The following is a 15,003-nucleotide window of genomic DNA, read 5'->3' on the forward strand; positions in this document are numbered from 1 at the left end:
TAGCAGCTGTGAGGAGGAGGCAATAGAGCTGGAAAGACCAAATGGGAAGACTCACAGAAAGCTTCTTACCTTCATCCAGAGGAAAGACAAGGAGGGCTTCAAAATGGTGGCTGTGGGAACAGAAGAAAGGGGATGGACGGCAGATTTGTCATGAAAGCAGAAATGACAACTGTGGGTCACTGAAGTGAGATGACAGGTGAGTGAGAAGGATTGGAATGGGGGGGGGAGGGTGGAAGGACTCAAATAATAGAGAAGTGGAGGTGGGGCTTGGATGCTCCAGTTTGAAATGTCCCCAGGACCTCCAGTTTGAGATCTCCAATAGGGTGTTGGCATGTGGGACCCAAGGAGAGCAGAGAGTTTAGGAGTGGACAAGTCTTTATAAAGATGATAATTGAGTCCATAGGAGAGAGGGAGATACAGAGGGAGAAGAAAAGGACCAATACCCAAACCAAAGGCTGGATGGAAGCATCTCCTTGCAGCATCTGGGCTTCAGATGGCTGTCTAACACCCCTTTTAGCCTCTATTTACTCAGCATCTCAAAGTTTATTGTGGAAAGACTTCGCCAGGGACTCCATGATGGAAAGGCACAACCTAAGGAGTCCTCAAGTTATTAGACCCCAAGGGTCAGACCTTGGCCTCAGAGGTAAAATTATGCCCCACAAAAGGAGGAGAGATTCTTGCAATGTTTATACATCAAATAGAAGGAAACCATGGGTGTGGAAGAGTCTTCGAGGCAAATGACAAGAGAGAATGAACAATATGAAAACCTCAGTGCAAGAAATAGTATTTTACTTCTCAAATCTTGTTGCCTCTGCCTCTGCCTCTGCCTCTGCCTCTGCCTCTGCCTCTGCCCCTGCCTCTGCCCCTCCCCTTACTAGAGAATTGTGCATTGCTCTGAAAATCACAGGCATCGTAGATGTTTGCCTTCTTGATCCTGGAGCTACCCATTCCATTCCAATGAAAAAAACCAAGAGCTGATTGCACTAAAATTCAATCTATAAAAATAGTGGAGTTAGAAATCAAGCCATGAGAGGACCTTCCCTCATCCCCACGGGAGGTGCCCGGGCTCCCTTCAGTTTTGCATTCCTTTTTATGGGGATCTATGCATCTACTGACTTTCTGGGAAGAGATCTTCACTGTCAATTTCATATCACTATTCCATATCTTCCAGGTAATACCATAACCTAACAGATAATCCAACCTCCCTATTCCCCTTATGGATTGATTTTTTTCTGTGTGTTTTTCTGTGTTTTTTGTTGCTTTTTTGTTTTGGCAAAACACAGCTAGGTAATTATTAAGTGTCTGAGGTCAGATTTAAACTCAAGTCTTCCTGAATCCAGGCCCAGTGCTCTATCCACTGCACCACCTAGCTGCCCCTAGTGATTTTTCTAAGAATGAATTGCTTTCATTTTTTTTCCCCACAGGTAACCCTGGGATTCCTCATAACATCCCTAGTTTTATGAACCACTTCTCCCACTGACATGAACTTTTTAAAGTCAGCAGTCCTTATCACTATTGCTACAAAAGGGGAGCTGCCACTCTCAGTGCCTCAGTATCCCCCCACTAGGGAGGCCAGTGAAGACATGGTACCCATCATTAATGTTTTTTATCTTTTAAAGATGTTTAATCCATTCATACATAAAGTTTTAGGTGTTATTACAAATTACATAAATCTCCCGTTGGAAAAGTCATAACTGAGCCACATCTTGAGGACCAGAAACTACACATTTGTACCTTGTCAAGGCAAAGCTATTTTAGATGTTTCCAAATTACAGAAATAGTCAACAACCCTTACCACACAAAAGAAATCCTTCAAAAGAAAAGCTATATTTGGATTATAGAAATTACGTTTATATTTAAGCCACTCACCCTCCCATCAATTTGAATAGTTCAGTTGTTAGAGTATTAGAAGGGAATCATTAAAGTTGCTTGTGTAAGAATCAATATAAGGCTCCTCGCCACCTCTTTCTCCTCCCCTTTTATTCATATTGACTTCACTCTCTTCCCCCCCCCCCCCAATATCTGGCATCCACTCCAAGAGTTTTCAGTTTTATATGGAGCTATCTGAATGTTTGCTCAAGCTGCCTCTAGTTCCGAGCAAAGTAAGCGGTGATGCCATTGTGGAAGAGAATTAGTTGATTTTGCAATATTTTAACCTTATTTTCTTTTAGAAATTTCCATTTGAGAGCTATATCACTGCATATTTTATCCTGTTTTCCCTTAGGTACTTGGAACAGATGCTGTGACAGCTCCAACTCTGGCAGTATTTATGGGTTAAGATTGAATTCTTCTAAATCTGGCATGTGTCATATTCAGTCCTGATCTTTTCATATTATTTCACAGGGATTAATATATCTTCTAGTGTTTTATTCACCAAAGTGAACAAAGCTCTCGGAAGAGTTTCTCCATTTTTAGCCAACAGTTTCTGAGTATCTGAACAGCAGCCAAATTCTTCATGGATTTCCGGGACTTCAAACTCACATTGGCAAATACATCTTGGAGTTGTCTCTGAGTGTGTATCATCTGGAAGAGTTGGAATGTGGTGTCTGCTCCAGTCTCAATATGTTTTCATACTTTCTCTTGTTTTCTCTAAATATATCAATCTGAGCTTCTAGGTCAGGGTCCCCTGCTCTTGAGTCACAGCCCACCTTCTCAGAGATAATGTGACAAGGACTTTTGTGGTTGTTTAGGTCCCTTACAAGGTCTCATTTCTCTTTTGCAGGATTTTTCATTTCCTCTTCTAAAATAACTGGTCCTTTTTTTTTTTTCTGTATGTTCTGGTCACCTTGAAAGCTGTGCGCTGTAATTTGGGTTTGTGATAGACTGTGTCTCCAAGTCCCTCCTAAACCCACGCTCATCTGAATCTTCCGCTTCTCCTTTGCTGGTCACTGGCATTTCTGTCGCTGAATCTTGGGGAAGTTCTTGAGTCGCGGCAGACCCCTCAGAATCCTGCTGTACTGCGATGGTATTTGGTTCTCGAAGAACACCGTGACATCAGGTAGGTGATGTCATGTCAAGCAAGTGAAGTGGATTGGGATGAGGGGGCTGGGCTAAGTCTCCAGCCTCACTTTCTCCTCCAGAGTCATCTGAGTCCAGTGACCAGAGAGGAATCAGGAGGCCTGGAGGAGAGGCAACTGAAGTGAAGTGACTTACCCAAAGTCACTGTGGAGGAGAGGCAACTGAAGTGAAGTGACTTACCCAAAGTCACACAGCTAATAAATATCTGAGACTGGAGTTGAACTCAAGTCCTCTAACCTTCAGGGCCAGCACCCTATGCACAGCACCATCTACCTACTCTACTGTACCTGGATTGAAAGCATCAAGAGTTTGGGGATCTTTGTTGGGACAGACCTTTGAACCTGGGCAGAGGGGAAACCCAATGGCTATCCCTAACCTCTAGTCCAGAACCGGCAGCCCTCTGTATCTCCTAGGCTGGGTTGCTCTGCCCCCCAGCATTATTTCTTTAAGAGAGCAGAGGTTTGTGGCTCCTGCAATATTCCTATACCGCCTGTTAAGAAACCTAGACCAGGCCCTTTGGAAAACCCATTTGTCAGTTTGTTCGAGATTCAGATATCGTTAATGCAAATGCTATTAACGCAAGTCATCTTGTGGCGCCCAGCCCTGCCCTAATTCTTGCTTTCAGTCCCTGTGATGTCAGCTGTTTTACAGATCTAGGTGCTGCATCTTTTCCTATGTCCCAATTCCATTACTTGGAATAATTAGCTGTCAACATAGATGTGTTTGTCTATTCTCTCCAAGTTTATAGCAAAATTCAGAGCCTCAATTTTAGTCTGATATATTGATGACCTACTAGTCTCAGCCACTGCTGATATCTACCAGGGGGACAGTCCTCATCCTCTTCTCCTCCAGCTTTATCCCCATGGACATATAGTGTCCCGATCCAAGATGCAAGAGTTCAGGTCTTATCTTGGCTTTGATCTGGAACATGCCCTATCTCTCAGAAACATATCCAGACTACTCAGCACCTGTCCATTCCTAAAATGAACAAACCTGCCATTTTAGGAAGCATACGCTATGGCTATCAGTGGATTCCATCATTTGGTGGAGTAACAAGACCTCTTGCTACTTTGACCAAAGAACCTCTTGTACCTAAGCTCACTCCTCTTCCAGAACTCAGCTGTGCCTGCTCTGGTCCTAGGACCCAGCCTACAGGAAGCCCTTCACTCTTTTTGTAAGCGAACAAAGGAGGGATAACTTCGGATGACCTGGCATAATCTTTGGGACCTACAATGTACCCATGGCTTATTATTGAGCTCAGGAATGGATTGTTGTAGCCACTGCTGCCATGATAGCTAAGACACTTATTAAAGAAAATGTACCCAGAGAACAGTCCACTTTCTCACAACCATTCTGATCGAGGCTCTCACTTTACTGACTCTCCTTTCCCAAATGTATTCTAACCTAGGACTCTTCCCCAAATTCCATATTCCTTATCATCCCCAGAGTCCTGGTCAGGTTGAATACATGACTAAGGACTTTACATACATTGCTTCATTTCATTGCCCTGGGAAATAAGTATTCAAATCATTATTATTTCCAATTTTCAGAAGAAGTTGAGGCAGAGGTTAAGTGACTTGCCAGAGTCCCACAGGCTATCTGAGGTAAGACTTGAACTAATGACTTCCTGATACCATATCCAGAACTCTCTGGTCCCTACATCATGCTGATTCTGGCCATAATCTAGCATTGGGTCAGAGGCTTTGCCTCCAGGAACCTCTCATGGTCCAAGGGAGAAAAGCCAGGTTAGCCTTGGACCCACCCTGCTGGTCTAAGATTGTTCCTGAGTTCCCTCCCTTAAACCTCTCTGTTCCCATTGTTTTGAGATTCCTCAGGTCTTTCTTTCTCATCTTCCCATAACTACGGGTATTCATTTCAAAGGACCCACCCCAGCACCAGTTCCAACTGGTGAGTCAATGAAATTCTTGTTTCCCAGTATCCAATTGCAATTCCAGCTACACAGCCAAGAATAGGGGAGTCCAGGAAAGGGAGCCAGTGTTTAATTAAACCCCTACTATCAGTCTCTGAGTTAAAAATTTCTTTGAGGAATATTATCCCAGAGGAAGGGAGAAGAGAAATCCTGCATACTTGGGTTTTTCCCTCTCCTGTCAGATATCCTCCTGGACTCCCTGGGGCTGAATCTAAGAGACAAGAACTTCCTTAAATCCAACCAAGGAAGCCAAGGCAAGGCTTTCAACCCTTCTTGGGCATAAACTCTGCATTGTCTGAAAAGCTGTTGCTAACTTCTGAAAGATTCCCCATCAATTAGCCAAGATGATTCTAAAATATACCCTAGCAATCTTGGAAGGGTGTGGTTGTAATGATCCTATGCTCCCAATTTGGAGAATTCCCCTTTCTCTCTTGGGTTCGGAAGCCCTCTCCAGAGAGCAGAAGGAATGAGGAGGGTTGTGAATAGAGCTCAACTCATTAAGCCAGTTAATTTAGGATCTTACTGGAATCACCCAGGACCTGATGCAAATGTCCAATGTCCATCATTGCACACTCTCACCTGCATCCTCCTCATTAACAGGTAGTATCCTCTCCTTCCTCTCAGGCTGATCCTTGACAAGGCTCTAGGGAAAAGAATGATTCTCTCCTCAAAACATCTGGAATGGACTGCCTCACCCTGGCTGGATGGGGAAGTGTGTGTGTGTGTGGGGGGGAATCAGTCATTCTAGGAACCCACAAGGTTAAGTAAACCCCCTTCCTTCCAGGATCTCCAAGCACTCAGAGGACACTCCCAGATGAGGAATGAGAGAAATGATTATTTATCTATTGTATTAGTGACTGGTTATTGAATTAGGACCACTGTTTTTCCTCTTTTCTACTTTCTCATCTAGAAATGAACCACTATGGGAGATCTTGGGTAAAGAAAGCCAAGCTATGATCTGATCAAAGACAATAAAGAAATTTAAGTTAGGCAAATGGGTAGATTCCTTCTCATTGTGTTTACTCAGGTTTGAGAAAATATAGGTTCCCCCATTTGGCAGACAGATAAATCTCATTGGCCAAGATCTGGGTGATCAGTGTCATGCACCTCAAGATCTTCATTGTAATATAGCCCAACTGTTATTATAATATTCATCCTCCCTCATTACTTGTTAACCAATCAGAGTCAGTTGCCACCCTCCAAGGGCACATAAGCATTGAAGGGGTTCCATGAAGGGTCTCTGGCATTTAAGAGTGCCATTGAGCTCTTTTATTAATAAAATGTTAACATTATTATTCAAATGCTTAATTACTCAGAAACCACATCTCTCAAACTTTTTAAACATCACAGGAACAAGGAAGATGAAGGTGAAAGGATGACTTGCTCTTGGCTTTTGTCTAAGAAACAGTATGTCCACCTAAAGAGTCCAGCCATTGGGATAAAAACTCCCTCTTTGATAAAAATTGCTGGGATAATTGGAAGTTAGTACGGAAGAAACTTAGATTAGACCAACACCTCACACCCTTTACCAAGATAAGATCCAAATGGTTACAGGACATAGACATAAAAAACAATACTATAAGCAAATTAGAAGTTCAAGGACTAGTCTACCTGTCAGATCTATGGAAAGGGGAGCAGTTTATGACTAAGGAAGAGTTGGAGAATATCACCAAAAACCAATTAAATGATTTTGATTACATTAAATTAAAAAGCTTTTGCACAGACAAAACGAATATAACCAAGATCAAAAGAAATGTAGTAAATTGGGAAACAATCTTGACAACTAATGATTCTGACGAAGGACTCATTTCTAAAATATACAGAGAACTGAGTCATATTTTTTAAAACAAAAAGCCATTCCCCAATTGACAAATGGTCAAAGGATATGCAAAGGCAATTTATAGATGAGGAGATCAAAGCAATCCATAGCCATATGAAAAAATGCTCTAAATCATTAATTATTAGAGAAATGAAAATTAAAGCTTCGCTGAGGTACCACCTCACACCTCTCAGATTGGCCAATATGACCAGGAAGGATAATGATCATTGTTGGAAGGGTTGTGGGAAATCTGGGACACTATTACACTGTTGGTGAAGCTGTGAACTCATCCAACCCTTCTGGAGAGCTATTTGGAACTATGCCCAAAGGGCAACAAAAATGTGCATACCCTTTGACCCAGCAATACCACTACTGGGTCTATACCCTGAAGAGATGAGGAAAAAGGGTAAAAACATGACTTGTACAAAAATATTTATAGCAGCCCTGTTTGTAGTGGCAAAGAATTGGAAATCCAGTAAATGTCTTTCAATTGGGGAATGGCTTAGCAAACTGTGGTATATGTATGTCATGGAACACTACTGTTCTATTAGAAACCAGGAGGGACGGGAATTCAGGGAAGCCTGGAGGGATTTGCATGAACTGATGCTGAGTGAGATGAGCAGAACCAGAGAAACACTGTCCACCCTAACAGCAACATGGGAGTGATGTTCAACCTTGAAGGACTTGCTCATTCCATCAGTGCAACAATTGGGAACAATATTGGGCTGTCTGCAAAGGAGAGTGCCATCTGTATCCAGATAAGAAGCTGTGGAGTTTGAACAAAGTGCAAGGACTATTCCCTTTAATTTAGGAAAAAACAGATATCTTATTGTCTGATCTTGTTACCTCTTAGACTTCTTGTCTATTCCTTAAGGATATGATTACTCTCTCTCATCACACTCAATTTGGATCAAGGTACAACATGGAAACAAAGTAAAGACTGACAGATTGCTTTCCATGGGGGGGGGAGGGAAGCAAGATGGGGGGGGAAATTGTAAAACTCAAATAATAACTTTAATAAAAATAAATTTAAAAAAAAGAAACAGTGTGTCCTCAGGACAGGGACCTGATGAGAACAAAATGATGTCTTAGGAATATATTTCCATTATAGACAAGGAAACGGAATTAGTATCTGCTTACTCAGGAAATCTAACTCAAAAAAAAAAGTTCTCTCAAAAGACTGAATTATCCATTTCAGCTATCAACACTTATCAAATGGATCCAGTTTTGACTTTGCATCATGATTTGTAGATGCCCAGCCTCCACTTATAGGTCTTTACACATTAAAAAAAAAAAAAGGTATGGAAAGTAAACTCCAGTTGGAGTCATCCTCGGACCTTCCCTCCGCCTCTCCCAGGATCTCAAATACGAGTCATTGGTCCTTCTACAATCAGTCACCATATCATGTCAGTCCCCCTCCACAACATCCTCCATTTTTTCTCTAATTCCATGGCTACAGCCCTTGTTCAGATCCTCATCACCTCTCACCTGGACTATTGTAATAATCTAATGGGACTTCTCCATCTCCAAGCCAACTTCCATTCCATGTGATTTTCTGAAAGCATACGTCACCCTTCCCCCTACTCAATAAACACTAGGGGTTCTCAATTACCTTCAGGATAAAATGGAAACTTCTCTGTTTGAAACACTGAACACCATCATAATATGGCTCCAGGTGATCTTTCTGGATTTACTATGTACCACTCCTCTCACTCACTTTCTAGAATCCAGACTAGCCTTCAAAGAGTCCCCCTAGCATGACATCCCATCTCCACTTTCTTTGGGTCTGCATAGATGTCCCATGTGATGACAGCTTCCCTCTTTGAACCCCTAGTCTTTTCAAGCTTGAGTTCAACTGGCACCCTCTTCCCAGGCCTTCTTGATCCAGCTCTTCCCCATGTTCAAGAGGACCTGAGTTCAAATCTGTCCTCAGACACTTAATAATTACCTAGCTGTGTGGCCTCCGGTAAGTCATTTAACACCATTGTCCTGCAAAAAAAAAAAAAAGAGAGAGAGGTGGCAGTAAGGAGGGGGAATCTACCAAGCAGAGGGGACAGACTGTGCAAAGATAGAAACTGGGCTACTATATGCAGAAAAGAGCCAAGTAGACCAGACTGGCTAAAGCATCAAGAGCAGTAATGGGAAACCACTCAAAAGGTAGTCCAGAGATAGATGGCAAAGGGACCATAAGGCGACCTAAAGGTGATGGGGAGCCACTGAGGTTTCTTGAACAGTGCAGGGGCACAGTTGGCCTGTGTTTTGGAAATATCTTTGTTGACCTAGCAGATTGGATTACTTGGTTTGTGAAGAGGTGCTAGCAGCCAGGAATCAATTAGGAGACTATCATTCTAATCCAGGCAAGAGATAATTAAGGCCTGGACTAAGGTGGCTGGGATGTGGTTGGAGAGGAGAATAAAAATTTACACCTTGGGGGTAGTTAAGTGGAGCAGTGACAAGAACGCCCACCCTGGAGTCAGGGTACCTGAGTTCAGATCCAGCCTTAGACATTTAACGATTACCTAGCTCTGTGACCTTGGGCAAGTCACTTGACCCCAATGCCTTAAATAAATAATTTTTCTAAAATTACAACTGTATGAAGGGTGGCTAGGTGGTGCAGTGGATAGAGCACCAGTCCTGGAGTCAGGAGGACCTGAGTTCCAATCCAGCCTCAGACACTTAATAATTACCTAACTGTGTGGCCTTGGGCAAGTCACTTAACCCCATTTGCCCTGCAAAAAAAATTACAACTGTATGGTAGACACTGTGAGAAGCACTTTTCTTAGGACTGTTTCTCATTTGATCTTCACAGCAACACTATGAGATAAAGTACTTTTATTATTCTCATTTTACAGATGAGGGAACTGAGGCAAACAGGACTGAGTGACTTTCCCAGGTTCATGCAGTTAGTCAGTGTCTGAGATTGGATTTGAACTCAGGAAAATGAGTCTATCCATTGTGGCATCCCCTAGCTGCCTCCACTGGAAGCAGTGCTTCATTCATTCTTTTATTCATTCTCTGGAATCTTTCCACAGCCCCATGGCCCATCTTAAGCAGCTACCTGAAAAGTTTCCCAAAGCAGTGAGAGACCAAAGGGTCCTGGAACACGGAACCAAATAAAATACAAAGACAGCCTAGGTAATATCCATTTGTGGCTTCTTGCATCACGTGTGGAGGGCAGGGCTGGGATTCTATTTGCATCTGTACCAATGTCCCATCTGCACCATCTCCATCTGCATCCCCTGTTCTGAGCAAGGGATCTGAGTCAGGACTCTGAGGTCCAGCATCATTGTCTGCTCAGCCTGGGGCCAGAAGGGGCTCTGGGACCCAGAAGGACATTGACCTGGGGCACTGATGGAAATGCCAGGTGAGGGCTGAGCTGCAACCCCTCCCCTCAAGGGGTTTCCAACAAGGGAGATATATCTTCATGTTCTCAACCTACCTTTAGTTATGGCCAACAACATAGAAGGGGGTGCTGGGGATCCAAAGACAAAGCCCCAGAGCATCCCTGCCCTCCAAGAGGTGACTTTCTCCCACAGGGTGACATCATTTACCAAAACAGGCCAGCTCAGGAGAGAACACACCTTAGTAACCCATGTTACTAGTTCCCTGGAAAAAGGGAAGGGGGGATAAGGGGAAGGGGGGAGCATTTATAGAATGCTTACTATGCACTGAGCACTTTACAAATATTATCTCATTGGATTAATCTTGGGAAATATTTTTATCACCATTTTACAGATAAGGAAACTGAGGAAGAGGGAAGTGAAGTCACTTGCTCATGGTCACACCAAGGTGAGGGCATGATCAGAAGACAGAAGAGAACTCTAGGGGGGGAAAGTGCTTCAGCTGCCCATAGGGAGTTTCTCTTTGGCAAGAGTCTGTCTTTCAACTAGACTTCATTCATTCCCCAATGATTGACTGAGGACCTACTGTGCACCAAGCCCTGAGGATGTGAAGGCCAGTTAAAAGGGAGGGCCTGCCCTGGAGGACAAATGCCAAGATCTCACGTGGGCCATGGGCCCTGAGATGAGCCACAGAGGAGGTCAGAGATGCCATGGGACTGAGGAAGGAAGATCTCCCAGACTTGGACACAGCCTGGAAAAGAAACTGAGATAGCAGAGGGGATGTCCAGTTTGGGGGTTATAGGGGTGAGCCCTGAAAGTTATCTGGGAAAGATGATGATATAATGGGGAAAATAGGCAGAGAATTGGTCTTCAGATACTAGGAGACTTTAGGGGACAGAATTCTAGGTATTAAGGCTGCATGAATGAATGAATGAATGAATGACCATGTGCCACTCACTCTCTTGTCACTGGGAGAAAGGGCTTATAGGTAATTGAAACCCGACCTCCAGCATCTCTCACTTTTACTGGAATGGGCTCTCTCTGCCTCCAGGGCCCTTTGCCCATCTTCCCCTCTCTCGGCTCCACCCTGGAGTCCAGACTGGGGGACTAGAAGTTGAGCTAATGTTCTGATACTTCTTGAGTGCCCCGGAAAGGGCCCTTCTGCAAAGGCTTCATAGAACACTTGGAGAGTTCCCCTTGGTCCATCTGACTTCCCAAGGGCGGAATAGGGGCCTGAGAACCGGACCTGGTCCATTAGGCTCTACTTGACTTCCTAATTTCCTGTAATCACCCAGAGCCTAATGCAGTTACTCTGTTGAGTCCATAATGCAGAGGCTCTCTCCCCATGCCTCCCCCCACTCCTCCTCTGTCTCCTCCTCTGGAGGGATTCTCTAGATACCCTCCATTATATTGCCCATTTAACCCATTTCTCCACACTGGAATCTTTTGCCTCCTTTACAGGATCAGTCACTCATCAATCACACACTCACTAAGTTTTCACTATGTACCACTCACCATAATGAATTCTGGAGAGAGACAAAGACGGGCAGACACACTCCCTGCCCTCCTGGGTTAATCCTGGCCAGCATTCAAGAGCTGCATCATTGATGAGGGATGGACCATTCCTCGCTGGCCAGACTGGGGCAGCGGTCATCTTCAGGACACAGAAGGTGAAGAGACCGCCGCAGGATCTCCAGGCCCCCAAAAGAAGTCCATTTCTTCACCAGGCTGAGGCCTAAGGAAGATTCAGGTGAGAGTTCTATTGTTTTCAGTCACTTTGGCCTTTCTCTGCTTCTCTTTACATTCCCATAGCCAATTGGTCTTACTAGTCTCCTAGTTACAGATTAGCTTCCCAGATGGCGATGGCAAAGGTTTAACCGCACAGCCCCAGGAAATGGATGAAAATCTATTGGGGAAATATTTAACAAAATAACGAAAAATGCAATAAACCACAAATGATATTAATATGTGATTTTCTAAGTCAGTCTAAGGTCCACGGGGGTCCTTATGGACTATGTAACGGTGCTTTTTCTATTAGAGTTTGATACCGTTGATCCTATGGGAGTTCTTGAGAGATGACTAGCTGTCTCGGAAGACCCTTCCAAGTACAAAGTGAATTAACATGAATTGGCCTGGAGTATACTCCGACTATAAGGTAAAGTGTGCTTGGGGGAGAGAGGTGGGCTGGACACTGTGTGGTCAGGAAAGTGTTTGCCCATCCTCAGCCTCAGAGAATTGAGTGGAATCCCTGGGGTGCTAACCAAAGTAATCTGCCTCTCTCTAAGGAGTCTGGGAACATTTTTATATAAAATATAAAACTCATGAATTCTCCCAGCAGACAGACATAGGTGAGTGGGTGAGATTCCTTCTCCCTGACAAAAAAGTAAACCGAGGCATGAGGTCTGACCAGATTAATATAGACATGTTACTTTGCCAAGCTACAAGAAAAGAACCAAGTGTCTCCAGGGTGTGGGGTGGAGTTCTAATCTCATCAAAGGAAAGGAGGCTTGGAAACAGAGATGAGGTGACCCTGACCTAGACATGTGCTTTGATGAAGGTGGGCAGTTAGGTGGAGAAGGAGGGGCACCAGACAGTCCCCTGCACCCAGATATTCCAGAGAAGGGGGCAGCTCCACTCCCCAGCCCAGGCCAAGAGGTTGGTCTTTTCCTCAAGAATTCACAAATCCAGGAGGTCCAAGTCTGAATAGTGATCCTAAACAACTTGGGCAGTGACTGGCAGTCTGACTGGGCAAAGAAAAAACGAAATTCATCCTTTTTAGAGATGGGGAAGGGGAAGGGCATCTCTCTTCTCTTCTCAAGGTTATAAGATATCAGAGAAGGAAGACAATTTAAAGATTGTATATATCTCCATGTCTCCCCATGATCTCCCGGCACTGGCCTTGTCTATCGATCTCCATCTCTAGATGCCAGACATTCCACTGTTTGTCCTCTGTCCCAGGATGCTCTCTCCAACCCCACCCCCCACTCTACCTCTTGAGTTCTCTGGCTCTTGGGGAATCCTGGTCAGTCAATGTTTTGTCCTTCATTCTCTAAGAAGACCAGGACATCAGGGAAGGGCTGCCTCAACAAGCACAAGAATTGGATTGGCGTGAGGGGGGCTGTGCTAGGTCACCAGCCTCACTTTCTCCTCTAGAGCCATCTGGGTCCAGTGGTCAGATTTGGATCAGGGTGACTGGAGATGGTCAGACATGCGAGGCAGTAAGTAACTTGTTCAAAGTCACATAGCTAGTAAGGGTCAGAGACTGGATTCAAACTCCCATCCTCCTGATTCCAAAGCTAGTACCCTAGCCATGGTGGCATCTAGCTGCCCATTCAACAAACAGTTCTTCAACTAACCCTGCTCTGTGCCAGCTATTATGCTCATCACTGGGGGTACAAAGAAAGGTTTCTTGGACTATTTCTTGGTGGGAATTTAGCTGGAACTGGAAGGAAGTGGGGGAAGCCAGGAGGCAGAGAGGAAAAGGAGGGAGAAAAGCCCAGGGGCATGGGGGACAGCCCAGGAACATGATGAGCATGAAGCCAGGAGGTCAGTGTCAAGGATCAAAGAGTCTGTGGGTGTGTAGAAGGTGGAAGGAGACTAGAAAGTTGGAAGGACAGGAGGCAGGCCAAGCTATGAGGGTTTTCCTTTATAATCTGGAGGTGATAGGGAGCCATGGTTTGTGAGTAGGGGAGTGGAGCAGATATCCTTGAGTTTGGGGAAGATGACTGACAGCTCAGCAGAGAGTGGAAGGGAGACCCCTGGAGGCAGGCAGACCAATCAGTCCCCTACCTGGTTCTCTATCTAGTTAGCTAAAATCTAATCTTCTCAAAGAAAACAGTACCAATGCCACTTAATGCTAGCTTGTGCCTTCCTTCTGTTGACTAGTTCCTGTTTTTCTTCTCTAAAACTTGTTTGTCCACGGTTGTTCATATCTTATCTCCTCTGAGGGCACGTTCTATGTTTGACTGACCGTTTTTTTGTACGTGCAAGGCTTAGAAAAGTGGCTGGCACCACATAGGTGTTTAAATGTTTGTTAACCATCAATACTATCCTTATTTTACAGAAAAAGAAACTAAGATTCCAAGAGACTTTGTCATTCAGTCACCCAGCAGAAAAACAGAAATATTAATTCAATATATTTTGAGGGGACATTAAGGTGATCAAAGTTATAGTCAATAAAGGGCCTTGGAAGCAGAGATCAAAAATTAATTGGAAACTAAATAACCTAATTTTAAAGAATGGAGGAGTCAAGAAATAATCAATAATTTCATTAAAGATAATGACAACAATGGGACAATTATACACCAAAACTGATGGGATGCAGTCATCAAAATGACTTAGGAAAAAAGTGATAAAAATAGACAAGCAGTTGGGTAATTTGATTTTTTAAGAGGAAAAATGCCAAATGAAAAAAAGTGAATTCATAACCAATAAAGGGAAAATGAAAGCAATTATTGGGAGCTGTTTTGCCCAACTATATGCCAATAAAACTGATGATCTAAGTGAAATAAACAGGTGAATATTTACAAAAATATAAACTGTTCAGATTAAAAGAACTGGAAATAAAATATTTAAATAATCCTATTGCAGAAAAATAAATTGAACAAACCATAAATGAATTCCCACAGGAAAAATCCCAGGACCAGATGGCTTTACAAGTGCCAGACATTTATTTTTTTTTTAGTTCTTTTTTGTCCCAATTGATATTTTATTTTTCCAATTACATGTAATGAAATTTTTTCAACATTCATTCACATGCATATGCGTATTTTTAAATTAAATAATTTCCTTTCACTCTCTCTTCCCACCTCCTTCCCCTCAATGGCAAACAGTCTGGTGAACATTGTATATACACATTGGCGTTTAACATGCTTACAGATTAGTCATTTTCGGTA

General features: G+C 43.5%; 1 pseudogene; it reads right to left on the reverse strand.

The window, feature by feature from the left end:
- Positions 1–1,994: 1,994 nt before the first annotated feature.
- On the reverse strand, positions 1,995–10,270 carry LOC141519393 (arfaptin-1 pseudogene; annotated as a pseudogene).
- Between the last annotated feature and the right edge of the window lie 4,733 nt (positions 10,271–15,003).

Source organism: Macrotis lagotis, chromosome 3 (assembly GCF_037893015.1).
Source record: "Macrotis lagotis isolate mMagLag1 chromosome 3, bilby.v1.9.chrom.fasta, whole genome shotgun sequence".
NCBI classification, from domain to species: Eukaryota; Metazoa; Chordata; class Mammalia; order Peramelemorphia; family Peramelidae; genus Macrotis; species Macrotis lagotis.